Here is a 27,954-nt window from a genome sequence, read left to right as displayed (position 1 = left end):
ATCCGAATCGGGCTCAGCCAACCCTGCGTGTTTCGCAGTATTTATAAAGCTGCACCTCTGATGTTTTCCTGACTGCATGCACAGGCAATCAGCATACGCAAGGGGCTAAGCCCTGCTGTTTACACACACACACACACACACACACACACACACACACACACACACACACAAGACAGACTTCCAGGCCAGTCCTTTTCCTCTTTCAGTACCCACGTTACACACAGACATCTCACCTGTTACTAAGGCTGGTGCTGTTCTCTGCAGAGTACTTTAATTTCTCAACAATAACCTTGACCCATAAGGAATTCATCGCATACATGAAGCCAGAGCTGGTAACATGTGGGGTTCAGGGAGCCTCCGTGTAAAAATATAACCTAAGAAACAGATGGGAATTTAATCACGGCCAGAAAATGGTCCTCCGCTATTGTTACCAGGGTGACAGAGTGCACAGTGATTGAGAGTGAAGACTCAGGAGTTCCTACCGTGGCTTAGCAGCAGCAAACCCAACTAGGATTCATGAGAACGTGGGTTCGATCCCTGGTCTTAGTGGGTTAAGGATCCAGCATTGCCATGAGCTGTGATGAAGGTCGCAGACACGGCTTAGATCCCAAGTTGCTGTGGCTGTGGCTTAGTCCAGCCACTACAGCTCCAATTTGACCCCTAGCCTGGTAATTTACATATGCTGCAGATGCGGCCCTAAAAAGAATGAATGAATACATACATACACACATACGTATACACATACATACGAGTGAGGGCTGAAACCAGAGTGCCCTCAGGGCAGTCACATGACAGCTGTGTGATGATAGGTAGTCATTGGCCTCTCTGTTCCCTTATTTGTAACATTAGATAATAATAGCTTCTCTGATGAGGACTACATGTGTCACTATAGATAAAGCTTGGGACTGTGCTTGGCATAAAGTAACCCCTTAATAAATGTTAAATATCATTATTCTTCTCCATCATTCAGGATGTAACTCACATCTCATCTTATCCACAACAGCTCCTCCCAAGCCCTGCAGCCCTCACTCCTCTCCCCGATTTCTGGATTCCTCCAAGAGCCAATTCTACACTGAGCAGTCTAGCATCAGATGACATGGAGTGCTGTCTTGTTATTTCAAATGTAAATTCCCGAGGGCAGGAACCACGTGGTTTGCTTCTGTTAGATTTCCACAACTCACAGCCCGGTCCTGGGCAACTTAGTAGACATTTCGACATCCTCGGAGTGTGTTCATCCCTATAAATAAATATCAAAAAAATCTGGTGCTGGTTAGTATAGGGGTACTGTAACTAGCAGTTAACACCTAACGTGTGAAGACTTTCATTGACACAGAAACCTGTACTAAATGTTTACAGCCGCTTTATTCAAAGCCCCAGGAGTTCCCGTTGTGGCTCAGCAGGTTAAGGACTTAGCGTTGTCTCTGTGAGGATGCTGGTTCCATCCCTGAACTGGCTTAGTGGGTTAAGGAGCTGCTGTGGCCATAAGCTGTGGAGTAGGTGGCAGATGCAACTCGGATCCGGTGTTGCTGTGGCTGGGGTATAGGCTGCAGCTGCGGTCCCGATTCGACACCTGGGCAGGAACTTCCATACACCAGAGGCATGGCCATAAAAATAAAAATAAATAGGGGGGATGCACTGGGGGTGTGGGATGGAAATCCTATAAAACTGGATGGTGACGATCATTGTACAACAATAAATTCATTGAGTAATAAAAAGTGTTAAACAATTATAAAGTAAAAAAGAGAAGGGTGAAAAAAATTTAAAAAAAAAATTTTAAATAGAAATAAATAGCCCCAAACTGGAAACAACCTTGACGTCCTTCACCAGGTAAATGGTTAGATAAACTATGATCTCGCTACACTATGGAAAACTACTCAGCAATAAAGAAGTATCAACTCCTGATACAGCAACGACCTGCATGAATCACCAGTGAACAATACTGAGTGAAAATAGCCAATCCCCAAAGGTGACACACTTTATGATTCCATTCATATATATAACAGCCTTGAAATGGCAAAATTATAGAAATGAGAACAGATTAATTGGTGTCAGGGGTTAAGGAGGGGGTGAGGGCTGGAGGGAGGAGCAGCAGGAGGGAGCGGCAAGCAGGGGCGGGGGTTTGGAGATGTTCTGCATCCGATGGCAACAGTGTCAATATCCTAGTTGTGACATTGCCCTAGCTACTTGTGCAAGACGTGACCATTGGAGGAAACCGGGTCAAAGGTCCAGGGATCTCTCCGAGTGATTTATTACAACTACGTAATCTACAACTACCTCATGTAATTTAAAAAAACCACTAAGGCTGCTCCTTAAGCAGAAGCAGAGACAGTAGATGGAGAAATACAGCCAGGCTCTTTTAAAGGATTTTATTTTTTAGGAATAAAGTTTGTTGATGGTACCTTAACATTTTGATTTCTGTTTGTACTTACTTCCTGCAGTATAGTCACAATAGTGTTCTTTGTTTGTTTGTTTGTGGGTTTTTTTAGGGCTGTACCTGCAGCATATGGAAGTTCCCAGGCTAGGGGTTGAGTGTGAGTTACGGCTGCTGTCCTACGCCACAGCCACAGCAACACCAGATCCGAGTGGCATTTGTGACCTACGCTGCAGCTCATGGCAACATCGGATCCTTAACCCACCAAGTGAGGCCAGGGATCGAACCCACATCCTCATGGATACTAGTCTGGCTCTTAACCCTCTGAGCCACAGTGGGAACGCACACAGTAGGGTTTAGTCATGCTAAATGATGTTATTATCTAACACTGCCAAATTCGCATAGCGTTTTATTGGATGGGGAGCGGTAACTGGGAGGGTAACGTAGAGATGGCCTTTTCCAATTTTCTCATTTCACAGATTCAGAGACTCAGAAGTGACCCACAGTTCCACAGCTCATCAGCAGCACTAATGAGGGCTAGATCCCAGTCACCCCAGGTTCCAGTCCTGCGCTTCCCACACGTGTTATATTTCAATTTACTAAAAGCAGCACTGTTCGTGCATCTACAGGACTCGCTCGAATCACTCCAGTTCCCATGCCTGGTGCTTGACAGGACTCTGCCATCCAGCGGGGGTGCCTCTGCCATCCAGAGGGGGTGCCTCTGCCATCCAGCGGGGGTGCCTCTGCCATCCAGAGGGGGTGCCTCTGCTCAGTTACTGGGCGGCAGCTGCCCCGGGGAGAAGGCGACCGACTCCAGAGCCCTTAACCAAGCGGGCTGGTGGATCCCTCACCCTCCGAGCTCACAGTGGAACCAGAGGGTCAAAGGACAGACTAACACCCTGAGGACTGGCAAAAGAGGAAACAAAGAAAGCAGCAGCTGAGAGCAGAGTCGAGGTGAGAACCAGCCCTCCACGCCCAGATCAGGACAGCTCCATTGAGCTCCATTTCCGGAAAACGGAAAACAGCAACCCCAGTGCAAGCTTTGCATCTGCGCTTAGCCATGAGCACTCATGTAAGTCATCCCTAAGGCGAAAGCCAGGCGAGGGATGGAGAAATGGGAAAATCAATTTCCAGAACACCAATTACCATCCTGGGACCCTGGGCAGGGCCCCTTCTTCCTGCCCCCTGGCCTCAGTTTACCCATTCACACCCAGGGATGGGAGTGGATAAGCCAGAAGAGGCATTCCAGCTTTTGCTGGGATCTTTCTGCAGAGACTGAACACACAGACCAACAACTAAAAATCATACAAAATAAGACTCGCACAGGATCATCGTTGAAGCGAGCTGGCCCAGGCAAACATGAAACAGACTTGAAGCCGTACTTCTGCAGGCTGATAGAACTGGCCCCTGCTTCCCCCCAGGGTGATGGAGATGCTGCCCTGGGAAGAGACATGGGGAAAGAACATACAAATTTCCCTCTTTGGGAGACCTTTTGGACGTTGAGCAAACAACCCCCACTGCCAAATGAGTCAGAATTTCCAAATGGCATCATTTTAGGGCCTCCTTGTGGTTCCCTCTCTGGGCCACTTCTGAAAGGGAGGCGGGGGGGGGGGGGCGGGTTTCCTGTGCTCAGTTCCAGAGATGACAGAGGGGCTCTCCCGGCTTCCTTTGCCAGAACTTTCTTTCCGGATAAGCTTTCATTTCCACTCCTTTCTGTAGCAGTGGGCATCGCTGAAGACGAACTGAAGTTTTCGTAGCCTCCCTCCGGACAAACTCCCCCTTCCTCCTGCATTGCTTATTCAACTCTCTTCCCTTCCATGTGAACTAGGTTGGAGTTGCAAACAGCTGCCACATAATTAATGAAAAATAAGGTCCTGCAGTTCCCATTGTGGCTCAGTAGGTTAAGAACCCAACTAGTATCCAAGAGGATGCAGGTTCGATCCCTGGCCTTGCTCAGTGGGTTAAGGATCTGGTGCTGCCATGAGCTGCCTTGTAGGCTGCAGACCCAGCCCATATCCAGTGTTGCTGTGACTGTGGTGTAGGCTGGCAGCTACAGCTCCAGTTTGACCCCTAGCCTGGGAACCTCCATATGCCACTGGTGCTGCCTTAAAAAGACAAAAAGAAAAGGGGAAAAAAAAAACCCCACAAAAAAACAGAAAAAAAGTAAGGTCCTGTTTTTTTGTTTGTTTGTTTTTTGCTTTTTAAAGCCGTTATTTTTATTGTTATTTATTTTTTATTTTTTTGCTTTTTAGAGCCATACTCGTAGCATGTGGAGATTCCCAGGCTAGGGCTCTAATCAGAGCTACAGCTGCCGGCCTACACCACAGCCACAGCAACGCAGGATCCAAGCCGCATCTTCGACCTACACCACAGATCATGGCAACACCAGATCCTTGACCCACTGAGTGAAGCCAGGCATCGAACCCGAAACCTCATGGTTCCTAGTCAGATTTGTTTCTGCTGCAACACGAGGGGAACTCCAGGCCCTGTTTTTTATGTCAGGCTTAGGGGAAGCAATGGGAGTGTGTTTTGAAAAGTACTCTGCCCTGTAAAGCTCAAGCTGGTAATGACAAGAAAACTAATAATATCTGCGTGGTATTTTGCAGTTGATAAAACATTTTTATCCCATATAGTCTCACTTATGAAATATTATTGCTCTCCCCGTTTAATGGATGAGAAAATCAAGGTGCCAAGAGGTTACACGGCTTGCCGAAGTTCCCTCAGTCAAGCAGCAGAGCTGGGTCTGGGATGGGGAGTCTCAGTGATGACAGGTGCTCTGTAGAGAGAGGCCTCAGCCCCTCGGGCACAGGATCATTGCCCTGTGACCTCCGGGGGGGGGGGGCTCTAGCGCATAGTAGGTGCTCAGGACATCTGTGATACAGGACTGAAGGACTGTGTGCAAGGGAGCTCTTAGCCAGGCCGACTAGCCCCAGAACAGTTCACATGAGCTGGGTGCTCACAATACCAGGCACAAAACCACTCTAGAGACGTCGCTGTTATTAGACCCATTTAACAGAAGAGGAAATGAGCAATGAGCTGAAAGTCAAAAGCTTGGGCAGTTTGGCACCTGAGCGTGAGCTCTTCACGCCCCACTGCACCAAACAAACCATCTCTCACTGCAGAAGACTGACTTGAGAGCCGCCAGCCTCTCCGGAGACAGGCCAGCAGGTGTGACGCTCCTGCAAGTCACCTGACCTGCAAGCCACCTGACCTGTTGCTGCTTTAATTTCCGGTCATAAGAGAACGCAAACTGTTGTTAACTACCTGGAGCATCGCTGCAGAGACTTAAGAGGAGATACTCAGGAAGACATTTGGAGAAGCAAAGTGCATTCTCCGAATGCCCGGAATTATTGTCATTGTTGATGGCTGTCCGTACCCTCAGCTAAACGGTTGAAACCCCAAAGCCTGCAGCAGTACCCCTGCTAGAGTCAGGATGATAATGAGAAATATAACTGGACACCTAGAACAATCAAAAGGCAAGGATGAAAGAGGCCCTTTTGAGTATCACCTCTGCATCTGTGAATAATTATAACTTACTAAATTGGTTCAAGTTAGGAGGTGTGGCTGACACTGAGCTCTTTAACCCAGGCTAGGTCTACCCACAGTGTTAATTCTAAGCTTTGGTATCCTTCTACCTTGCTCCCTGTATGGAAAACACACACACACACACACACACACACACACACAATTACTACGTGGTCCTATTTTACAATTTAATATCTCATTTTTTTTGGTCTTTTTTTTTTTTAAGGGCCGCACCTGCTGCATATGGAAGTTCCCAGGCTAGGGGGCTGAATCTGAATCGGAGCTATGGCTGCCAGTTTACACCACAGCCACAGCAATGCGAGATCGGAGCTGAGTCTGCCGCCCACACCACAGTTCATGCAATGAGCAAGGCCAGGGCCATCCTCTTGGATACTAGTCAGATTCGTTTCCACTGCGCCACAACAGGCACTTCCAATTTAATCTCTCTTTGGACACTCATTTCTACGCGGATTTATTCATCAAACTGCCAGCCTCACTAAGGAACCAAAGAGGAAAACACCCTCCGGGTTGCTGGAGATTTGGAGCAGCTGCTTCACTCCTTATCTGCAAAATGGGCGTAACCACAGCTAAATTGTGAAGAGCGGAGTCCACGTGGTACAGAGTTCTGCAAGTTGTAGCCTTCGTGAGGCTCCCAGCCCCATCCAAAGGAGGCGGAACCCATCATGCAAACCTGTAATTACGCGGGCAAAGCTCAGCGCTGTGGTGGCGGGTAGTCCGAGGCCTGAATGGGCTGGGAGGACAAAGGCAGAGGCAGGTCACATTTAAATTTTCAGCTGTAAGGTTAAAGAGTTGGTGGAATCCCCCGATCAGGGGTTGAGGACGCGTGGGAGGAAGTGTCCGCTGGGGGGCGGGGCGCGCGGGGACGAGGAGGGCAGGCACATTCTTGGCCCTTGGGTTGGTGGGCGGTTGATTATAGGTGGGACCCACATTCCTCGTGACTCACCCTCCGCCCCCATGTCCTCCGCTTGGCATCCTGGGGGTCTCCCATCCAAGCCTGGGGCCCGAAGATGCCTTGCGTGGTGGCTCCGGGGACTGTGGGGTGGGAGGGGCCGGATGGGGCGCCTCCACTCTCAGGCTGGCTGATAGGTGTCACTTCCTCCTTGGATTTCGCGCCTCCGGGAAGGGTGCCCCTTCTTTTATCCCCACTTGGGCTCTGAGAGAGCAAGACCCGCCAGGCCCCTAGCCCCCTCCCCAAGGCGGGACACACAGAGGAACTCCCCAGATTCAACTTCCCCCTGAGTAGAGGCAGCAACGTGCCATCCCCGAGGATGAGACCCGGGCCGAGGCAGGCGCGGGGGGGGGCCGAGGCTCGGGGAAGCTACTGAGCGGAGAGGGCAGTTGTGGGCCCGGGGCCAGGGGTGACAGGGGTGAGGGTGCGGAGCCCCCACGACAGCGCTCCCCCCCTGCCCCGGGGGAGGGGGTCCGCGATGGGGTGCCCACCGGGCTGAGGCCGGGCTCCTCGGCCCTTTGCCAAGAGGGCAGAGCCAGGATCGTCCTTCTCCCACCCGCCGAGGTGGCGGGGCCAGGGGCGGCTCCCGCGGCGGGTCCGGAGGGGACTGGGCGGGGCGGGGGCGAGTGTCCGGGCCCCGCCCCGGCCCCGCCCCGCTCCGGAGCCGCCCGGGACGCAGGGAGGAGGAGGGCGGCTCGGCCAGCACTGCCCGCGGCGCCGCGCTCCCGCACGCTCCCGGCCGGGTAAGTGGCTCGGGGCTGGGTGCCGGGGCTGGGTGGCCGGGCCGGGGGCTGGGAGGGTCGGGTCCTCAGTCCCCCGCCCAGCCCTGGCACGTCCCCCAGGGATCGGAGTCGCCGAAAGTCAAGGGGACCTGGGGAGGCGCGCCGGGGGCGGGGGCCCTGGAGTGACAGCTGCGGGCGGGCGGGCGGGTATTTTTAGTTTAAACCCAACAGTTCCTTGCAGTGTGCAAAATCCCCGAGCCTTTCCGCTCCCCAGCCCTGCGGGTACAGTCCCCAAGAAAAAGCCCATAAGCCCCGGGCAGCGCGTCCCTAACGGGCACCGCCTCGAGTCTTCGCTCTGCCTCCTCCTGGGACGAGCGGACCAGTCAGTCATGCAGGCTCGCGCCGCCGCGTGTCCCCGGCCGGGGCAGTAAACACCGGCAGGAGTACCCCCTCCCGGCGACCACGAGCTCGCTCGGTAGTGCCTGAGGGCTCAGAGCTCTCAGTAGGAAGAGGAAGTCGCATCCGCAGGCAGCGTCAGTTTCATTTAGAACCCATCTCTGGCTGTGCAGCCTTGGGCAAGCTTCTCGCCCTCTCTGAGCCTCATCCACGTCTCTAAAGGTCGTGGTAGTGAGGCCGAAATTCTCCTGCGGGGCCTGAGGGGGCCCCCTATGGATGCTGACTCCCCTTATAAACTTCAGAACTTGACTGCAAACAGTGGAGCTGGTGGACCTGGCCGTTGGTCAACCCAGGAGCAGTGAGTGCTCTCAAAACCCACTGACCTCCGCTTCAGGGCTCTTAAGACAGGGGACTCCACTGGGCTGGGTGATAATGAATGTTACGATTTTACTACTTTGGCCCTGAAGCTCTGGCCCAAGGCTGCCCTGGGCCCTCTCCCAGCTTCCTTATGGCACTAGTGAAGGGTACAGCCAAGGGCTGCCAGTCGGGGAGCCTGATGCGTCCAGCGGGCATCCCTCATCTCACATGAACGAGGGCAAGAGGGGACAGTGGGGAGAAGGGAGCATGTCGCAAAATCGCTGCCCTTCTGAGCTTGACAGGACAGCCTCCTTCATCTGCAGCAGCGGGGAAACAGGTCCAGAGAGAGGGAGTGTTTTGCCCAGAGCCACACAGCCAAGAACTGAACTTGACTCCTGAAGGGTTCAGCTGTGCCTCTTGCTCCACTGGGACTGCCAACCGCTATCAGGGGTCAGGAGCGGGGAGGCAGAGGGCTGTGCCTACGGGCTGTTTTGCACTGTTGCTGAAACTGCGCCCCAGCGGGCCCTCGGACACGTGTGGGTCTGCACATTCCTCGGGCAGGACCGCGCTCGGGCAGACGCCACAGCTGTGCCAAGCCTGCTGGCCCCGGGGCGTCCTTTATGGCTGAGAGGCCCCTCAGAGGGCAGCTGGAGTGGGTGTGGGCCAGGGAGGCTTATTTTAGGAACTCATTCCTCTCTTGCTAGGGGTCCTGGGGAGGGGACTTGAGGATTTGCTGGTGGCATAGAGGGGAGTGGTGAGGATCGGGCTCAGGTTTCTGCCCCAGGATGCGGGCTGGCCTCTACCCCTGAGGCACTCTTCAGGGGGAAGTTTGAGTTCCCTTCTGTCTCCGTGGGAACCAAGCACATTCTCCTGCAGCCTCGGACTTGTCCTGCCTGGGTGGCCACTCTGCCATGTGATGGGGTAGGGCTGTTGGGGGACCTTGGCTTGATGGTGGGGTGACCTCCATTCTGGGGAGGCTGGAGTGGGCAGTTCCAGCACAACCTCCAAAGCACCCAGGAGCCCCCGGGAGTCCAGCAGGCATGGGGCCCTCCAGTGTTGCTCAGCCGTTAGAGATGGGGGTGGCCAGGTCAGACCAGCCGTGCCATACAGCCTCTTCCCAGCTGTGAGATCAAGGAAAAGTCACGTCGCCTTTCAGAGCTTCAGTTTCCTTCCCCCGGAAAGGTGACGACCCTAGGACTTGCCCTGAGAATGACGTGGGACGGCCCATCAACCGCACTCTGTGCGGTGTCAGGCTCAGCATGTGGGAGCAGCTGTCACAGTTTGGGGTGACGGGGTCTGGTTGGGACACCTGAGTGTCCTCTCTCTCAGTTCTGCCTCCCCATCCCTGCCCCCAGCCTTGATGTCCCCATGCCTGTCAAATGGTGGGTGGCTTTGCATCCTCTCGCTCTGGGCTCTTTCTGGGACTGAAGGCTGGTCCTTGACCCCAGGTGAGAGATTTTGAGAGGGGCCTGCGGTGGAGCATCCCCTGTCTCTCACCTCCTAGGTGACCTTAGGCAAGGCTGCCACTGTCGGCCTGGGTACAATGGAGGAGAGCGATTCAGAGGCCGGGAGTCGTGGAGTTAGGACATGGACCCAGGGCATTTGGCGATGCTCTTCACGCCACTACAGAGCCTCTCAGACGACTCAAGGACTGTGTTATATGTTAATTATCGGAGAACAGTACTGGCGAGGCAGGACCCAGTCATCATTAGATGTCGGCATTTGCTGGAAGAAGTGGAGTCCAAGCATTTTTTCCCCCTTTAACATCTAAAAGTAGCCCAACTGGGTCACCAGGAGAGGAACCTGGGAGTCAGGGACGTGTCTGCCGACCCTCCCCACTCCTGCCCGTCCCTCAAGGAATCTTGGCTTCAGGATTTAGGGATGGGGGACCTGACGTTGGGTCCTTAGTGGGTTAAGGACCTGACGTTGCTACAAGCTGTGGCATAGGTTGCACACACTGCTCGGATCTGGGGTTGCTGCGGCGTAGGCTGGTAGCTACGGCTCCAATGCAACCCCTAGTCCGGGAACTTCCATATGCCATGGGTGTGGCTGTAAAAAGAAAAAAGAAAGAAAGTCTTAGAGATGAAACCTCTGGGAATGAGCAGCTAGGAAGCTGAAGCCCCGACTTTGTCATCTCTAAAACAGAGTTTAGAGGCCCCGCACCTCCCTGGAGGGTTGCTGTGACTGGTCGAGGGACAGTGCTCAGCAGAACGCCCAGCATGGGCCGGGGCCACACCAGAAAGAGGCGCCAGCATGGTTTTTCTCATTACCAATCCTCCTAGTGTAATTGTGACAATGTAGTGTGGCCTGCACCACCTCTTGCCTGGATTTCTAGGCTCCAGATTTGGCAAAAGGAATCCCACCTTCCCTGAAATACTTTGAAAGACTCAGGGGAAAGGCAGAGAGCCGCTCAGGAAATGAGGAAGCTCAAAAACACAAGCATAGGAACAGCACGTTGTTTAGTGATATGCACCTGAGATATAAAATGATGGCAAAAAGTAAGAAGGTGATTACCTTACGTAAAAGTCCAGTATCATCTCAGGTTTTGGGGAGAGGAGATTGGGATTCAGAGGGTCATGGCTGGGGTTGGGGGGGGGAGGGGGGCGGCGAGGGGGGGCGGCATTGCAAGGGAGGTCACCTTGTAAATTGTGAGTACAGGTATGTTTCATGCACACCTCCAGACATAGATCCTGGTTCACAAATTTGAGCAGGTTTAAAAAAAAAAAACCAAGGGAACAATAATGCAAAATCAGGGTGGTTATCTTTGATAAGTGAGAGGGTATAGGATCAGCCTGCTGCACTCTCTGTGGGGTCATAGGCTCCATGGGCATCATTTGAAAAGAGTTTTTAGTTCCCACTGTGGCGTAATGGGATCAGTGGCATCTCTGCAGCGCCAGGATGCAGGTTCTATCCCTGCCTGGCATGCTGCTTTAAAGGATCCAGCATTGGAGGTCCCATTGTGACTCAGTAGGTTAAGAACCCAACATGGTGTCTCTGAGGATGCAGATTTGATCCCTGGCCTCACTCCGTGGGTTTAGGATCCAGGGTTGCCACAGCTGCTGTGTAGGTTATAGTCGTGGCTTCCATCTGATCCCTCACCTGGGAACTCCATATACCTTGGGGCGGCCAAAAAATAAAAAAAATATTGGTGTTTTTTGGCCTCTCCCGTGGCACGTGAAAGTCGTCGGGCCAGGGATCAAACCTGCGCCACAGCAGTGAAATGACAACACTGGATGCTGAACTCGTTGAGCCACCAGGGAACTCCTAAAATACTTTTATACTTCATTTCTTATAAATAAGAAATACGTATATGTCCAATGTATATAACACATAAATATAATACGTATAATGTAATACAATGTGCATCCCATTATATGGACACATTAACTCTGACATACTAATACAATTGGAAGATCATACAGAGCATGCTCACAAAGCTCTCTTAGAAAATCATACTCTTCCCACAGATTCAAATGCTAATCTGGCTGGATTTAAAAAATAAAACAGACACAAATCCTGTTGTGTAACAGACACGTGGTTTCTCATTCAGGAGAAATCATCTCCCTCTTCTGAAGTCATACAATGAGAAAATGACTTTCACACGCTACCATCTCAGATTATCAACAGGATTTTTTAAAGTCCTGGGCTCATGATTTATGCTTCTGAATCAGAGAATATGGACCTGTCTGAGCTGGGAGGAATCCCAGATCCCCGGGACCAATCCTGTGGTTTTACAGTCGAGGAAACATGACGTGCAGAGTTAGAGAAAACTGTCTGCCCTGTGCCGCCACACCTGTGTGACTCTGAGGACACCGCCCACCACACCTGTGCTACTACAATTGCAAGGGCCGGGCTCCCTCTTCCTCGGAACAGGCGGGGAAGTGGTGGTACCCCTGAGACTAAATGGAATCATTTTAATTTTTTAAAAAAATCCGAAGAGGGAGTTCCCTGGTGGCGCAGGGAGGTGAGGATCTGGGTTGTCACTGCTGTGGCTCTGGTTACAGCTGTGGCATGGGTTTGATCCCCCGCCTGGGGAACTTCCTCATGTGGTGGGTGTGGCCAAAATGAAAAAAAAAAAAAGTAGCAGAAGGGAACTACAACATGCCAGGACCACGCACTTCCAGAACTTGCATGATAGAAACATCATCAAAGGAGATAGACAAGCAGTACCTAGACCCTCCCTTCCTCCTGGAAGCCCTCCTGGGGCTCCTCTGACTCCTCCTCCTCCGCAGGGCATGCGCGATAGATTTATAAGTTAGCAAAGCAAGCTAGTGTCACGGATGCGGTGCTCCCCATTTCATTTTTAGATGGGGCAGCAGGTTCAGAGGGGCTAACCCTCTCGCCCCAAATCCCATGGCGCGTAAGTGGTGGGGCAGGAGTTTCACCCAGAGGGAGAACTGAGAGACGACAACGGTCTTAAGTGTGCGGTGTGTGGGCACAGCCTTCCCTCCCCAGAAGCCAAGCCCTTGGTGGCCCAGCCTGGTGGGCTGTCACATCCTGGAAGCTCTGAATGCTGAGGGCTCTAAGCGCCAGGCTTCCCCCCTCGCCACGGGGCTTGCTCTGTTGGTGACAAGGACTGCAGGGCACTGAGAATGGGGGTGAGCCCAGCCCATTTTTGGCCCTGGTGCCTGCAGGGCTCACTCTGACTCCTGGCCACCTTCCCTTTGCCCAAATCAAAGGTGTCCTATCCTCTGCAAAGCTGTCTTCCCATCCAACAGGACCCAAAGGGTGGGTGTCCCAGGACTGTCACTTTAGGCGGTGGTTTTCTCAGGCTCGGTGGGCACGGAGGGAGGGAGCCATTGTGCCCCTGTGCCTATGCTCAGTTGGGTGTTGGGGCCCTGGGGCCAGGGGCAGCCCTGCTCTGTGGCCTGGGGCCAGAGGCAGCACTGTGAAGCCACTTCATTTGTCTGATGGGGCTGGTGATACCTCCCCATAGGGCCAAGCTGATGGGAGGACCCAGTGAGAGAGAATTTTATACAAGTAAGGGAGCCTTCAGGGACTAGGAAACACGCCCTTGCTGTATGTGCCTGGAGAGATGGTGTGTGCAATGTTCAAGAGTTCAGGAGTTCCCCTCGTGGCTCTGTAGGTTAAGAACCCCAACTAGTATCCATGAGGATGTGGGTTCGATCCCTGGCCTCGCTCAGTGGGTTCAGGATCCGGTGTTGCCACACCTGCAGTGTAGGGCACAGAGGCAGCTTGGATCTGGTGTGGCTGTGTGCTGTGGTATAGGATGGCATCTGCAGCTCTGATTCGACCCCTAGCCTGGGAACCTCCATATGCCGCAGGTGCAGCTGTTAAAGAAAAAGTAAGAAAAATATTTTGGAATGATGGTTGAAGAGGAGAGTAAGAGAATGTGAGAACCAACCATCACTCCAAAATATTTCTTCCTTTTTTTTTTTTTTTTTTTTTTTTAATGGCTGCACCTTCAGCATATGGACGTTCCCGGGCTAGGGGTCGAATTGGAGCTGCAGAGATGCTCTCATTGGAGCCTGTCATTTTACCTTTGGGGTAAACTGAGTCTGCACAGACAGAAAAGACTGGCCCAAGTCTCTTAGGTGACTTGGAGCCCATCTGGGACCTGAGACAGTGTCTTCTGGCCCCTGGGCCAGTACCCGTTCCCCTCCAACAACCTTCCCTAAAAGTCTGGGGTGTAACACAATCTGGGGTGGTTGCTCGAGGAAGATGGGGGGCGGTGCTGGGCTGGGTTACTGGGTTAGTCCACCCGGTCGTCAGCACAGCTCGGATGGAACAGGGTGGGCTGCTGTCTCTGGTTGAACTCTAGGTCAAAAGTCTTATTTGAGATCTGGAAAGGGCTGAGCCCCTCCCGAGTGACATTTGCGAAAATAACGCAGCAGGCTGACTCACTGGAGTAGCCTCTTGGTGCGAAGAGAAGGCCTTTCGACAATGATGGGAGGAGTCCTTGCTTCGTTCCACAGACTCTTTTGACCTTCGCCCGCCGGCTGGTCTCCCTTTCCTGCCCTTTAAAATGGGAGGTTGGAATTAGGAGATCTCTAAGGTGCCTGGAAGTCTGGATGTTTCCTCTCCTCCCAGAACTTCAGCCTCACTGTAGGTGTTTGGGGACCTTCAGTCTGGCTGCTCTTGTCTGAACACGTCCCCCACCAGGAGGGGCCAGGTCACTTAAGCTGGTCCTTTCCCGCTTATCTGGCTCCTCCTTGCTCTAAGGATTAAGCCCCAAGCCCCCACCTGGCCACCACGCCCTGTCCTATCTCCCCATCTCATTGTCCCTCTAGCACCTATCCTCACCTGAGCTTATCTGAGTTATTTACCATTGACTGTATCACCCATCTCCTCGGCTAGAACACAAACTCCATCAGGGTGAGATTTCTTTCCCTGTCCCCAGAGCATCCTGGCCCTAGGAGCTGCTCAACCTGTATTTACAGCGTGAAGGAATGAATGGATGAGCAAAGGAATGTATCAGTGTCTACACTGCCAGATCAGGCTGCCATGGAAGATTCCTTGGGTACCATGTCAGCTAGCATCTGTCCCGCAGGTCCTGAAGGCTCCCTGCCTTTCCTCCCTTTATCTTCGCAGCGACTTGGTGACATGGGCTCTGTTACTTCCATTTACAGTGAGGTTAGCAAACCTGTCCTCGGCTAGTTAACCGCGGAGTGAGGAACTGAACTCCGGTGTCCTGAACAGAGTTCATGCAGGTAACCAGCAGCCTGCCTCCGCCTTCAGTGCGGCAAGTGCCCTGAGCCGGACCAAGCACTCAGGTCTCCGTACCAGGCTTCTAGTTCTTTCTCTGCAGCCCCCGAAAGCTCTCACAGGTCAGTCCTCAAAGGAAACCCTCTCTGTGTGGCCAGAGGCTTCTGGGGCCACCCCAGAGGGCCCTGCCCTGCCCACACCCTTTTCCACTTTGGACCCAAGGAGCCCCACCTGCGGCTTGCTCATCGAGAGCTTAGTGACCACAAGCCGGCGTTGTAGGTTGGGCATGAGCCAGCTGGGGTTGCCAGGGTAAATTCCTTTACCCGGCATCGGGCAGTGATGGAGCTGGTTTCCATAATTTGCCTGTTTATCTGTTTGTTGCTTTCGTGCTCAACTTTGCTTGGAAATAATTTTAGAAAATGGATTCTTTAAAAATTCCACCGTGTAATGTCTCTGGTTCCCGCTGCCTTCGGGGTAAAAGCCACTTGAAGGCTTGGGTCTCTGCTTGTGGGTGTGCTCCCCTGATGAGGAGGGGAGGCCTTCCCCCTCCCACCCCCCCGCCGCCCCACTTGTTCCTGCAGGAAGCAGCTCCCGGCTGGAGCCGATTTGCTGCCAGAGCCATAGCAGCACATGCTTGCGGCTGGGATCTGGGCCCTTCTGCGCTGAAAGCTTCACTCCTTGGGCAACTGTATTCCTTCGACAGGGCTGACTGAGCTGGACTTGTCCTGTCCCTGCTTTGAGTGGGGGGAGTCTGGTGGGGGATTTGGGTGCTTTGCACAGACTGTCCCATCCCAGGCATGATGGCTTAGAGACAGCAAAGCTCAGGATGCTGTAAGGGCCCCAGGAAGCACCCTTTGACTTTGTCTTTCTGGACTTCGGTTCCCTTCTCTGTAACGTGGGGGACATGCGCTAACCTCCTCCCCCCGCTGGGGATGTGTGAACACGTGTCATGAACCTCAAGCCCCCGCTGGGAGAGCCTGGAAAGAAGGGGTTGTTAATTGCTAGTTTAGGCCACAGAGCAAAGTGTCACCTGTCTCCCTGTGCAAAGGACAGTTAGATCTTAGACTTCTTTTTTTTTTTTTTTTTGCTTAAGCAACAAACATTTACTTCTCACATTTTTAGAGGCTAGGAAGTCCAAGATCAAGATGCCAGAAGATTTGGTATTTTCCTAATTTGCCCATCTGCCTTCTTTTTTTGTCTTTTTTTTTTGCCTTTTCTAGGGCTGCTCCTATGACATGGAGGTTCCCAGGCTAGGGGTCCAATCAGAGCTGTAGCCACCAGCCTACGCCAGAGCCACAGCAACACGGGATCCAAGCTGCATCTGCAACCTACACCACAGCTCATGGCAATGCCGGATCCTTAACCCACTGAGCAAGGCCAGGGATCGAACCCACAACCTCATGGTTCCTAGTCGGATTTGTTAACTACTGCGCCACGACGGGAACTCCCTGCCTTTTTTTTTTTTTTAAATTACTTAATGAATTTTATTACATTTATAGGTGTACAACAATCATCACAACCAAATTTTACAGCATTTCCATCCCAAACCCTCAGCGCATCCCCCCACCCCCAACCTGTCTCATTTGGAAACCATAAGTTTTTGAAAATCTGTGAGTCAGTATCTGTTCTGCAAAGAAGTTCATTGTGTCCTTTTTTTAGATTCCACAGGTAAGTAATAGCATTTGATGTTGGTGTCTCATTGTCTGACTGACTTCACTTAGCATGATAATTTCTAGGTCCATCCATGTTGCTACAAATGCCCGTATATCTTTCCTTTTAATGGCTGAGTCATATTCCATTATGTATATGTACCACATCTTCTTGATCCACTCCTCTGTTGATGGCCATTTCGGTTGTTTCCATGTCTTGGCTATTGCACATAGAGCTGCAGTGAACAGTGGAGTACATGTGTCTTTGCGAGTCGTGGTTTTCCCTGGATAGATGCCCAGGAGTGGGATTGCTGGGTCAAATGGTAGTTCTAGTTTTAGTTTTCTGAGGAATCTCCATACTGTTTTCCACAGTGGTTGCACCAATTTACATTCCCACCAACAGTGTAATGGGGTTCCCTTTCCTCCACACCCTCTCCGGCACTTATTGTTTGTAGACTTTTGGATGATGGCCGTTCTGGCTGGTGTAGGTGGTACCTCATGGTGGTTTTGATGTGCATTTCTCCAATGATGAGTGATGTTGAACATCTTTTCATGTGTTTTTTGGCCATCTGTATGTCTTCTTCGGAGAATTGTCTGTTTAGATCTTCTGCAGGGGCAGGAGCTTTTAAAGGGGAGTTTCAGGTGTGCCTGGGCTGGGGTTGGGGTGCCTCTGTGCTGCACAGCACAGACAGCGCCCACAGTCATCTTGAAATCTGCCCTGTGATGGTCTGGGCAGCACCATCTTTGTAAGTACAGTTAATCTTTAGTTCCAGGATCCATTCGTTCCCATTTTCTTGAACTCCGTTCCCAGAATTGTGGCAGCTTATGTCATGGCTACCATCTGGTCATCATAGAGTTCACTTTTTCCGCCTGGTAGGGGTTTCAGTATCTTAAAAAAGCTCAAGGGATTTGGCTCAGAATATTATCTGTAACCCTTGAGAAGGAACTTTAAGGTCCTGGACTTTGTTTAATGGCTAACTCTTATTATTTTGTATGTTAGACTGCTTTTCTTTGTGTCTGCATTTCTTTCACTTCTCTGATTAATTTTATTCTTTGGCTAAAGTTCTTCTAGAGACAAGAGGCAGGTGGAGGACACGGGGGGAGGGGTGGCCTGTCCCAGAGGGCGCTGCTCCATGACCATCTCAGTGTCTACAGAGCCCTGGCACCCCCCGCTGGCACCCCAGCAGATCAGGTCACGGAGGGAAGTGAGGGGCTTGCCATCCTGGTGTAGCACCCTGCCGTGCTGGCTTGACTTCCCAGATGGAGTAAGGCCCCCCCACCCCCGCCCCCAGAGCTTAAACTCCCCAGAAGAGGAACAGAAACAGAACTTCAGGTGAACAAACCCTGCCTGAGACTGGCTGGCTTTTTTTTTTTGCCTGTATCCCTGTGGGCACCCATCTATTATTCCTGGAGAGCTGGCCTGGGTGCCTTCTTGGGGAGTGACTGTGAGGTTCCTGTTACCTTTGAACTGGAGCTGTCTTCTTGGGATTGGCACCACGGCCCCCCTGGTGAGGGTGGAACCCAATCCAGCATCCAGCCAAGATGCCAGTACCATCGTGGAGGCTGTGGGCAGGTGGCTCCACCAACATCCCTGATGGCGCTGGAAGACCTCGCCTTAATGGCAGCCACCACCTGGGCCTCTAAGGAAGGGGGACTCCAGAGGGAAAACCCTGACGAAGACACAGCTCTCAGCCTTTAATGATTTATTTTGTCTTATTAGGGCCGCACCTGCAGCATATGGAGGTTCCCAGGCTAGGGGTCCAATCAGAGCTACAGCTGCCGGCCTATACCACAGCCACAGACACAGCAACGCCAGGTCTGAGCCAGGTCTGTGACGCACACCACAGCTCACGGCAACACCAGAACCTTAGCCCACTGAGCAAAGCCAGGGATCCAACCCATGTCTTCATGCATACTAGTCAGGTTCATTACCAATGAGCCACAATGGGAACTCCACAGCTCTCAGCCTTTAGAAAATGTGGCCTGGTCAGCCCATTCTGGATATCAGGGACTGCGTGCTTTTGCTGAAAGAATAGTAGGGAATCTTCTGGATTCCCAGACCTGGACGAATGCTGTGCTGATAGGTAGGGCTGGGATGAGCTGTTTCCCTTGAGCTGATAGAACAGAGGTCAGCAAACTTCTTCTGTAAAGGGACAGATGGCAAATATTCTTGGTTTCAGGGGCCATATGGTCTCTGTCTCTGTCATTCATTTCTCCCGTTGTACCCAGAAAGCAGCTGTAGACTCTGGAAATGAATGGGCTGCCTATGTTCCGATAAAACTACTTGGGGACAGTGGAATTTGTCTTTCGTGTAATGTTCACCTGTCATGAAAGATAACTCTTCTTTTGAGTTGTTCCCAACCATTTAAAAATGTAAACATCACTCTTAGTTAGAGAGCTGTGCAGAAACAGGCAGGGGACTGTGGTTTTGCAATCCCCTGTTCCAGAGCGTTCTCTGTGGCAGAGGGTAAGCCTTGCAGAGGTGACACTGTTTAAATCATGTTGGTTCTTAAAAATGGAATTCTGGAGTTCCCTGGTGGCTCAGTGGGTTAAGGATCCAGCGTTGTCACTGCTGCGACTCTGGTTACTGCTGTGGTACGGGTTTGATCCCTGATCTGGGAATTTACACATGCTGTGGGTGCGGCCAAAAAAATGGAGTTCTGAGACAGTTCTCAATCTTGTGCCTGCTGTTTCAAAGAAAGCCTGGTGTTCATTACTTAGTTCACTTATCAGCAAATGTTGGGTTTGGTGGTGAAGAGGGGCGGAAACTGGGGAGAACACTGGTTCTGGGCTGGCTGGGGCACCTTGGACAGGTGATTTAGCTTCTCTGAGCCTCATTTTGTTTATCTGTAATTGACCATGTCATTAAACAAGCAATGCGAAACTTAAGTCAGACCTGGCACATAGCACACCCTTCCCGAGGGTTATTAGTCATTCCCTCTCACTTCCATAGAGTTCAAGGGTATAGGTGGCTGGAGATGCCTTCTCCCTTTATCCATCAGCCCTGCACAGTAGATCTTATCTAGCATTTTATGGAGAAGGCAACCCAGAGAAATTACCAAGCTTGTCCAAGGACACAAGCTAATAATAAATGGTAGAGTTAGAAGACCGTGATAAAAGACCTCGCCTTTTCTAGTTGATGCTCTTGCAGGTGGCAAGAGTGGAGAAGAAACACAGTTTCTCTGGGGACTTGTGGAGGGAGGTAACTTAATCATTAGCATCTTCCACTTTATTTATTTATTTATTTGGCTGTGCCTGCAGCATGCAGAAGTTCTCAGACAATGGATCGAACCCATGCCACTGCAGTGACAATGCTGGCTCCTTAACCACCAGACCACCAGGGAGCTCCGCATCTTTCCCTGAAAAGCCAGGCTCAGATTCAGAGGGAGACCAGCAATATCTGGGGGACCTCACAGCCCTCGGCACCTTGGGGAGGTACCAGGCTGAGGGGTTTCTGTGACTATCTTAGCAGGAACTTGGTTGCCTTGCCTGGAGTTCTGAATTAGGAGCCTCAGCCTGAAAACAGGCACCCAGGCAAGACTTTCTGAGTCCTCTTGGGAGAGAGCATCTGTGGTGTGAGTCTCTCCAGGGCTAGTGAGGAAGGTTCTAGAAGATAGGATTCAAGGCTGCTGCTTTTGAAGAATGGAATCATGAGGGTCTTGGGAAATAAGTAGTGAGTTCCTGCCCAGTTTTATGCCTTGGTTTTCTCTCTGTCCCATGGAAATGAAAAGGTCACCATTGGCTGCCTGCTGCTTGAGCCCAGCCCTCATCTTTTGGTGGCCTGCAAGGGGCCTGCTCTGAATGCACAAAGGGAGGCTGGGGAGGAAGCCTGACCTTGGCTCAGGGAGGCCTCGGGAGATAAAGCTCAGACAAGGGATCGGGAGCCTGCGCAGCTTCCATGGCTGATTGCCAGCCGGGACAGTGGGCTGAGCTGGTGTTTGCTGCAGCCCCTGTGCTTGTCCGAAGACTTTATCAGAGAAGGGAGGGCACGCAGCCTGTAGACTCACCCATCACTGTGCCCTTTATAACCTGGAGCGTCTCCCTCTCTGTTACCTGAGAAAAAGCTGCCCCCACCTCCCCGCCCCCTGACACAGAGGGCTCCTGGAAGCCCAGCCCCGCAGGTGAGTGGCTCAGAGATTGGGTGGTGGTGGGGGGGATCAGAAGGCAGGGAGGGTTGTGCAGAGGGGAGAGGAAGGTGGAAGTAAGTGTGACCAAGATGAAGGGGTCTCCTGGGACGTGGGATTTGGGGGCTAAAATGGGAAAGCCCCAGGCAAATCGGGACCAGTTGGTCACCCTAGTCAAGCAGAGTCCTGCCACCCCAGCTGTGGCACTGGGCAGGCTGGGTCATGATGGACCTGTAAGAGGGGGCCGCTTGAGGCTCAGTGTCCCCTCAGACTTGATTGCACGAAGAATCCGTGACTCTGCTGTCCCCCAAGTCTGTGAGCACAGGATGGCAGAAACCACCCTATCCTCGGGCCAGCTCCTGTCCCCAAGCACAGAACATTTAGTAAACGCTGGAGGATGAAGGAATGAGGGTTGAGGGCCTCTGCCAAATTACTCAGGTGCTGGTTCATTCTTTGCTACTTTGTACATGCTGTTCCCTCTCCTACATGCCCTTCCCTCCCTTGACAGTCCCTGACCACACGTGTCCCCTCTGAGCCAAACCTTAACTCCCTGATGGGCTTGCTCTGTTCATGCTTCTGCCCCCTGCCCCCAGCTTAGTATTTGCTCTGCTGCCCTTGGCGCCTGGAGGTGCCGTAAAGCTTTCTTGAGCAGATGAATGGCGCTGACTACGTAGAGCAAAGATTCATTCACTCGCCAACTTCTGGCCGAGGGCCTGCTGCAGGCCAGGCACTGTCCTAGGGACAGGGGCAGGAGCAGTGGATATGACTAACAAAATCTTTGCTCTGATAGAACTTACATTCTAGATGGTTCTAGAAGCATCTAGATCCAATGAACAAGCAATAAGTCAACAGACTGTATCAGAAGGTCCAGTGCGCTGAAGGCGATGCAAAGGAGAAGGCAGGCGTCCGAGTCCTTGCCAGGTGCTGGCAGGCTGAGGCGGAGGCCACAGCTCCCTGGAGGGGAAGTGATTCAGGCCCAGCACATGTGGCTCCCTTCCCCTGGACGCAGCCAGCACATACCTTCCCCTGGGTGGTGGCAGCCCCGCTGTTGAGTGTGGCCAACTTGGGGAGGGTGGCATTTGCCTGTCGTGCAAAGTCCCTGCGAGGAAATCCATTAAAGCCAGTATTGTGCAAGAGAAGGCAGAAATCACATTTTTGAAGGTCACATGGTGTTGGTGCCTGGTGTGGGAGGCCCAGAGTATGTCTGTGCCCCTGGCCCCCTGGGACCAGATTGCAAAGAATGGGGCTCACGTGCTGGCTGCCCCTGTTCCCCAGTGGGTGGGTGACCTTTCCAGGCAGTAGCAGGAGGGCTCGGGCTCCACTAAGTGATGGCTGGGGAGCCCAGGTCCCTCCAGGGGGAAAGGGATACGCCCCCCTGCCATTAGGTCAAGGGGGAGAAGGAGGGTGACAGTGCTTGGTCAGCTTCTAGGCTGCACACAACAGTGGGGTATTGTCCACTGTGACTGACGGGGAGCTCACCCCCAGACACAGGCCCTTTGGGGAGGGATGGGGTAGCATCCAGCAGGGCCGGGTGCCCTGTGCCCAGAAAACATGCTGCTCCCCAGAGCCCCACACGGCTTCTCTTTGCTGCCTGAATGCAGGTGGCCCCTGGTGCTGAGGCCCAGGGGGCTCGGGGAGGCACCTCTGCATCTGTAAAGGACATGGCTCACCCCTGCTGGTGACACCGTCATGTTGCCACCCCTGGAGAGCCAGGAACAAGTCAGTCCCCAGGCTGGTGCCCTTGGCTTCACACAGGCACATCGTAAACCTGGCGTCTCGAAGCCCTGGCAGGAACGGGCATGTGCTAATTATAATTTACACGGCCTGTTAACCATTGACCTTGGACTCCAAGGAGGCGAAGGCTCCAGGGGGGAGGCCTTAGGGGTGCTCTGAGGCCTCCAGATACAAGGCAGGGCCTTCTGTGACTCAGAGGATGGGCTCTTGGGTAGCTCGGTGGACGCTACTTGAAGCTTTGGCAGAAGGGAGATGGTTTTGCGCCCCTTGGACTCTGCCAGGGGCGCCCTTTGGACTCGGCCGGGGGACTGTTGGGAGACAAGTCAGGCAGGTCACGTAACCACTTTGGACCTTGACTTCTTCACCTATAAAAAGAAGGCCGGAGTTCCCTTCGTGGCTCAGTGGAAACAAATCTGACTAGTATCCATTGAGGATACAGGTTCGATCTCTGGCCTTGCTCAGTGAATTAGGAATCCGGCATTGCCGCAAGCTGTGGCGTAGATCACAGAAGCGGCTCGGATCCCCAGTTGCTGTGGCTGTGGTATAGGCCAGCAGCTACTGCTCTGATTTGACCCCTAGCCTGAGAATCTTTATATGCTATGGGTGCAGCCCTAAAAGACAGGAAAAAAAAAAAAAAAGGCAATCATTCCTATTTTAACTGGAGAAGGGAGACCTCAATGAGGTAGTGTGTGTAAGCACCTAATACAGGAACTGACACCTAGTAGGTGCTTAAAGATGTTAGTTCCTAGCCATTACCCCCTGAAAAATCCTGGAGGGCTTCCTGGAGGCAGTGATGCTAGCACTGATGAGTGAATGCAGGCAGGCAAAGAAGAGCATTGAGGGGAGAAGCCACTTGGTGTGTACTGGGAGCCCTGGGGAGGTCTGGCTCAGGAAGAAGAGGTGGGAAGAGGTGGGAGGTAAACCTGCAGAGGTGGATGGAGAAGGACGGCCACTGCCCAGTACGCTTTGTGGACTTTCTCAGGGGCAGGCCATGGAGCTGTGGAGGGATTGAGTCAGATGGACCTTTGACTCTGAACCTAACTGCCCCTTTCTGCCAAAGAGAGAGGACTCTGGTCTCTGCCTCCTGCAAGACTGGAGGCAAGTTGAAGCTCGCTGGTGCCTGCGACCCTGGACCCGGGCGTGGATTTGGCTCTGCGGGGCCGTGGGTCTCCCCAGCGGTTCAGCAAGCGCAGCGCCGGAAACTCACTTGCTCCCCACACTCCCATTTGGAACAAACCCTGCCTGTCTTAGACTGCTCTCACTGCTGGGATTCATTTATTTAATAAGAGTAGTTCTGTGTCCTTTTATAAACCAAACCTGAAAACCACGGGAGCACTTTTTTTTTTTTTTTTTTTTAAGCTGGGAAGTAAAGTGTGCTGGGTTTTCTAGTCTGTCTTATTCCAGCCATGACACAGACCCTGGGTCAGCAAGATCTGGCTTCAGTGGGTCTGAGAGGCCCATCTTTGTATCAAGGGCCTGGTGTACGCCAGGCTCCCTGCCAGGCCCTTGCATGCTTCCTGGTGCCATTGGTATCCTCACTTTACAAACAAGGAAACTGAGGAACAGAGAGGTTAATACACTTGCTCAGGGTCACATAGCTATTTGATGGAGAAGCCAGATTCAGTCCCACACTGGCTATACTTCACAGACTACCTTTTTTTTAGAGCATAATGTGAAAGCTGGGCTTCCTAATTTTAAAATCTAATGGAACTGTGAAATCTCTTCATTTGTTATTGGAATGTATGCAGCTTTAAAGTCCTCTAATTTTTTTTTTAATTGCCACTACCACCTTAAAGAAACTGACATTTAAGAAATGTACCTATGGGAGTTCCCACTGTGGCTTAGTGGGTTAAGAGCCTGACTAGTATCCATGAGGATGCGGGTTTGATCCTTGGCCTTGCTCAGTGGGTTAAGGATCCTGTGTTGCCATAAGCTGCAGTGGAGGTCGCAGACACGGCTCCGATCCTGCTTTGCTGTGTCTGTGATGTCAGCTGGCAGCTGCAATGCTGATTCGACCTCTAGCCTGGGAACTTCCGTGTGCTGTAGGTGCAGCCCTAAAAAGAAAAGAAAGGAAAAGAAAGGAAAAGAAAAGAAAAGAAAAGAAAAAAATATATATATGTGATTCCAATGCTCCAAGAAAACTTTTTACTTTTTCCAATGTTCCTTTCAATCTTTATCTTTTTTGACCCAGTTTTTGTAGTTTTCACAGGACAGATTGGCAGCTGCAGCCCGCTGTCCAAAACGCCACACAATTTTGTAAACAAGCTTTTCCTGGAACACTGCCAGGCTCATCATTTACATACTGGCTGTGGCTGTCTTCGCGCTACAACTGCAGATTTGAAGAGCTGTGACAGGCACCAGTGGGCGTGCCAAACCTAAAATATTTACTATCTGACTCATTCCGGAAAAAAGTGTCAACCCCTGGTCTAGAGGGCAAAGAGTTTTGCGCATGATTGTTTTTTTTGTAATTGGAGTATAGTTGATTTTCAGTGTTGTGTTAGTTTCTGGTGTACAGCAAGGTGAATTAGTTAGGCATTATATCTCCATGTTCTTTTTCATGTTCTTTTCCATTATAGTTTATTACGAGATATTGAATATAGTTCCCTGTGCTATATACTAGTAGGTCTTTGTTTTTCTCTATTTTATGTTTAGTGATTTGTTTCTACGAATTCCAAACTCCTAAATTACCCCTCCCCGCACCCCTTCCCCTTTTGGTAACTGTAAATTCATTTTCTATGTCTGTGCATCTTTTCTGTTTTGTAAATAAGTTCATTTGTATCATATTTTAGATCCCACATGTAAGTGATATCATCTGACTTTCTTCACTTCATGTTGCTGCAAATAGCATTATTTACCTCTTTTTATCGCTGAGTATATAACAGTGTTTGTGTGTGGGGTGTGTGTGTGTGTGGGGTGTGTGTGTGTGTACCACATCTTCTTTATCTGTTCCTCTGCGCGTGGACACTTAGGGTGATTCTATTTCTTGTGAGCCACACAGGAAGCCCAGCGTGTCTCTATTTCTTGACACTTGGAAGGAGTGTACAGCGTGATCTTTTTTCCCTGCAGACACAGCATTATTCCATAGTGTGAATATCCTGTTTCTTCGTGTAAATGGCCAAGGAGAGTCTACGGAATGGATGTCACCAACTTACCTTAACCATTTCCTTTTTGCTGCACAGTTAAATGGCGTTTTTTTTTTTCTCAGTAGAACGTCACGTGCAAATTTATATTTATGTAAAACCCTGAGATAACGCTGACTGCTTACCAGCACCGTCTAGCAATGTAACCTACTTAGATCAGATTGCTTTACTAGTAAGAGTACAATAGTAACATAGTAAGAGTGAATAGTAATATAGTAATAGTAAAATAGTGTAGTATGTTACTACATTGCTATTATTACTATTGTTACTGTACTATTACTATTATTACTCCCATTTTACAGAAAGAGAAGTCAGAGGCGTTCGTTTCCCTTGGCAAAGGCTGCCTGGTTTTTCAGCAGCCAAGTTGCATCTGAGTCTGCTCGCCTGGCTGGCTCCAGGGTCCGTGTGCTCTGAGCAGCTGTTGGGAAGAATCCTAGAAGAGGCAGGCCTTTGTGGCTGTGACTGCGTGTGCCTGTGGATGGGCGTCCAGCACAGTGACTCACCAGGAGTGAGTCCCACCCTGCCCAGCCCAGCCCGGCCTGACCGACCGCCCACAGCACCCAGATTTGGTTGGTCTCTGGTTTACAAGCCCAGCAGCTAGGCCACGTGACCACACACTTGGTTTCTTTGTGGAAAACAGCCCTGAAAAGAAGGCCAGCTGCTGATGCTAAAGAGAAAAAGGATGTCTCTTGGTCAGAAAAATACCATTTAGGCGGAATAATAACAAGCGTCCATCAGGGGCTCTGCTTTGCAGCCGGCGGGAGACGGAGCTTGCGTGATACATTTGCAAATGTTCTAGTGGGATTGAGAAAAACAACAACCAAAATGTGACATAAGTGTCCAGCAGAAGGGAAATGGTGCAGGGTGATTGGTGGCCTCCATCCCAGGGGCTATTCTGGGTCGTTCACAATGAGAAATGGGCATCATTCACATCGTGGGTTTCGTGTAGCCCTGGTCAGGGGGGCTTTGGGAACCGGATGCGACCTACAGGCCTCCCCAGAGGAGCACGCATACACACAAAATGCTGCACGAGATTTCAGGGAGCTCATGGAGCTCCGCGAAGCCCAACCCAGGGGTCCCACACATTGTCGGTGGGGGTAGGGGGACAGGTTAATGTCCCTGGCTCACAGGGACATTTTGAAAAATGAATTTAGCGAGTGCTGCACATGGGGGATTTCAGAGGGTCTCAGGTCGAGAGATGATGCCGTGTAGAGACTGGGGGTGGGAGGGAGAGCAGGGGTGTTGAATAGACGCTGGATGCTGTGTCCATCTTCCAGCAGAGGAAAGGGAGCCTGAGCTGTCAGGTCAGCCAAGGGCACGGGATCTGGTCGGTTCTGTTCACCTCTGGGACCACAGCGTCTGGTGTAGAGTGGGCACGGAAACAAGATCTGTCATTAGATGAAATAAGTGTCTCCCAAGCCCTGCAGCAGAGGGAAGTCGGTGTGGTTCCGGGTTAGAAGATGGGATGGGAAGTTCCCGTCGTGGCGCAGTGGTTAACGAATCCGACTAGGAACCATGAGGTTGCGGGTTCGGTCCCTACCCTTGCTCAGTGGGTTAACGATCCGGCGTTGCCGTTAGCTGTGGTGTAGGTTGCAGCGGCGGCTCGGATCCCGCGTTGCTGTGGCTCTGGCGTAGGCTGGCGGCTACAGCTCCGATTAGACCCCTGGCCTGGGAACCTCCATATGCCGCGGGAGCGGCCCAAGAAATAGCAACAGCAACAACAACAACTACAACAACAAAAGACCAAAAAAAAAAAAAAAAAACCACAAAGAGCTCAAAAAAAAAAAAAAGAAGATGGGATGGGACTTCCCTTTGTGGCTCAGCGATAACACACCCGACTAGTATCCATGATGATGTGGGTTTGATCCCTGGCATCTCTCAGCGGGTTAAGGAGCTGGCCTTGCCTTGAGCTGTGGTGTGGGTCGCAGATGCGGCTCAGATCTGGCATTGCTGTGGCTGTGGCGTAGGCCGGTAGCTGCCTCTCAGAAGATGAGACGGGCCTGTTCCCTCAGGTCCAGGGAAGGCGCATCCTTCATCTTCGCCTGGCCTGGTGGGTGATGGTGAGAGAGAGACACAGAAATGAGACTGAACTGGGTTTTTCTCAGCTGTCAGTTCCTGGAAACCCCGGGCCAGGGCCCCGCAGCTGGGCTTGGTGTCCCCATGTGGCCTGATTCATTTCGAGCTGTACCTCGAGAGGCCTGGTGTCACCAGGCCCATGTAGTCACCCTGTGCTGGGCTTGTCCCTCGGCTGGTCCCCCATTTCAGGCGCACTACCTGCAGAGGCCTGGGCTGGGCTGGGC

General features: G+C 51.8%; 1 protein-coding gene across 3 annotated transcripts in view; it reads left to right on the top strand.

Moving 5' to 3' along the window:
* The first annotated feature begins 7,505 nt into the window (after positions 1 to 7,505).
* SYNE3 (spectrin repeat containing nuclear envelope family member 3) overlaps positions 7,506 to 27,954 on the top strand; it is a 99,851-nt gene continuing 79,402 nt past the window's right edge. For 2 of the 3 annotated variants that reach the window (XM_047794491.1, XM_047794493.1), the window contains exon 1: positions 7,540 to 7,609. The gene's annotated coding sequence lies outside the window, so the exon portion shown is untranslated. Of the gene's footprint in view, positions 7,610 to 27,954 lie in introns of all 3 variants that reach the window. The other variant, XM_047794492.1, reaches the window with a different exon arrangement.

This window comes from Phacochoerus africanus, chromosome 9 (assembly GCF_016906955.1).
Source record: "Phacochoerus africanus isolate WHEZ1 chromosome 9, ROS_Pafr_v1, whole genome shotgun sequence".
Taxonomy (NCBI): Eukaryota; Metazoa; Chordata; class Mammalia; order Artiodactyla; family Suidae; genus Phacochoerus; species Phacochoerus africanus.
Note: the sequence above shows the minus strand (reverse complement) of the source record. Positions and strands in the feature narration are given on the sequence as shown.